The sequence below is a fragment of the Stegastes partitus genome, unplaced genomic scaffold (assembly GCF_000690725.1).
Source record: "Stegastes partitus isolate 25-593 unplaced genomic scaffold, Stegastes_partitus-1.0.2 Scaffold879, whole genome shotgun sequence".
Classification (NCBI taxonomy): domain Eukaryota; kingdom Metazoa; phylum Chordata; class Actinopteri; family Pomacentridae; genus Stegastes; species Stegastes partitus.
This window is the reverse complement of record NW_007578610.1, coordinates 26,725-29,383: the sequence shown is the minus strand read 5'-3', so window position 1 is coordinate 29,383 and position 2,659 is coordinate 26,725.

The window sequence follows — 2,659 nt, the reverse complement described above, 5'->3', positions numbered from 1 at the left end:
TTAGTTAGAGCTCGATGATTGATTGATTAATTGATTAATTTTCAAATAGTGAAGTAATCACCAACTATTGGGGACATTAATTATCAGTTTAAATAATTTTAAAACATTTCTAGTTCCGCCTTCTTAAATTTGAATGTGTTCTGTTTTCATTCCTCCTCTATGACCGTAAACTGAATATCTTTGGGTTGTGGACAAAACATTTATTATCTCAGGATTTGGGAAACACTGATCGACATTTTTCGCCATTTTCTGACATTTTATTAACCAAACAGCTAATCAGCTAATCTTGAAAATAATGGAGAGATAAATGAAAACCACCATCAGTTGCAGCCCTGCATTTACTGCTGTTATAATTACGACTCTACAGGTCGTGCTACTATTACATGCACTGACACAACTCTAAAACTGAGCATACTTAAACTGCAGTACTTTTGCATCACCAAACGTGTAAACGACCAGCTATCATTACAACAAAAATGCGATATCATTTGTTCTTCCTGCTACTTTCACTAATGTAACTGCTCCAGCTGCCACACTACTGTTGTTACTACACTGTTAACACCGCTGCTACTCCCCTGTGCCTCCACCACGGCTCCTGCTGCTGATACAAGGTTCAAGGTTCAAGGTGACTTTATTGGTACCCGTAGGTAGATTTGTTCTGCAGTAGCAAGAGAAGGAATCTAACAATTCACAGAGACATTTAAAACAGGACAGTAAGAACGGCACAGACGGCACAGGTTCACTGAACAGGATTAAAAGCAAAATAAAATAAAAGAATCACTAAAATAGCAATATAAAAACCTGTTAAAAGCATTACACAAAGGGGACAATAAATAAGTAAAACCAGATACAACTATCACTTGTACTACTTTTTGCGTTTTATTATCACTTGTTAAAGTTCTAACTAAAGTTCTTCAAGTTTTTGCAAAAAAAACACACTTCCTTTTGCACATCTGCATATTCTTTTGGCTGGATGTCGCTTTCTAGCTGTGTGGTTTCAACAGCACAACGTCTCATCTCCAGACTGACACCGGGACTGTTTTGTGCTGAATGGCTGTTAGGACAGATTTTATGCACAGAGGTAAATAAAAGCATAGACGTATGAGATGAGCCTCTTTATGATTTCACAATGCATCATTATAGAATCTTCCATTTACATACATAAACCCTACATTCTCATCTTTATTTGTACCGTTTGCCATTATCATTCGCCTCATAAAAGGCCAGCTAAAGGGAGTACAAATTGCATCTGTGGGCACTATTTTTCCTCTTTAGTGGAAGTCTGAGTATTTACATTAAAATGAGCTCTCAGTGGTCCAGTAATGCAGAGAGCTCTATATGTCAGATAATGGGCCCAAAGAGAGGAAAAANTCCTGAATAGGGTTAAAGTCACCCTGATTTGTGAGTCCAGACTTCTTTCTAACAAAACAGAGGATGACAGAATCAAACGTTCTAACGTTGTTAAGTCCAGATGTTTCTGAGTGGAGTCCTCAGTCATTACTGTTGGGGATCATTTCTACAATTCTCTCTACAAAGGATTAAAAAATATCTGTATGCGATAACAGATATCTGCGTATGTACAAAGTGGAAGAGGTATTTTGTTGGCTGTTTAGAAGACAACAACCTTAAACCTTTGCCTGTTGTAGCTTTTGTTACTCTGTCAGCAGATTTGATTGCAGAAAAAAAAAAAGGAGGAAGAGGACTAAAGAAAATTTTAAGGAGGGAAACCCCAAGAGGGAAAACAAACCCTGGAATTTAGAGCAAGTCCAGGCTGAGCCACAGGTGCAAAGACAGATGTCATGACAGAGAAAAACCACTAGAGACGGAGCAGAAACGCAGTCAGTAAAGGGCTACAGGTGCACAAATAGACTAACAGACACAGTGAGAAGAAACATGGAACAAAGAGAGCAGCATGAATGCAGCACATGTCATAATATCTGCTCCTCTGTTTCTCTGTGAGCAGATTTCTGCAGCGTTCTCTGCCTAAAGGAAGCAGCTGCTGCAGCTGTTTCTCACTGCTCGCCCCCTGTGAAGTGCTGCTGTGCATGTGAGACCTTTTCTACACAAGTCTGTTGTTTTTCCACACGTTTCAACCAGAGGCAAACCTTCACTCACAATGCTACGTCACCTGTTCCATCATGATTACATAGCATTATGTAATTAACATGCAAGTTTGGAGGATTTAGAACAATAATCATGCTATTTGAGGTCTATTTTCACAAAAATGTGTCCACTCTTGTGGCTTGTTTTGGTCACACACCTGTTTTGAGCACACTAACATACATAAGGTTGTCCCTGAACCCCAGCTGTTGTGGAGATCAAACCTGTGACCCTCCTGTCACACTGCAGTCTTCTTTGGTTTTTCATTTCAAATTCCAGAAGAGTCAGAACACAGCTGACAGCATTAACTACTGACAAATGTTGAAGAAATCTCCTCTAATAGTCGTTTTAACAGAGTAGCCGTCCGTTTCTCACATGATGGATTTCTAACTTTGGAACAAAGTTCTCTACGTTATATTTGTGTCCCACAGCTGCACCATTTTGATATCTTGTTTGATTCCTGAATAAAGGTTTTATAATGGCTGTTTCTATTTTATTGAAATGGCAGGCAGGTATCTGACAGTAAACACACTCTGCTCTAGTTCACTCTACAACATTT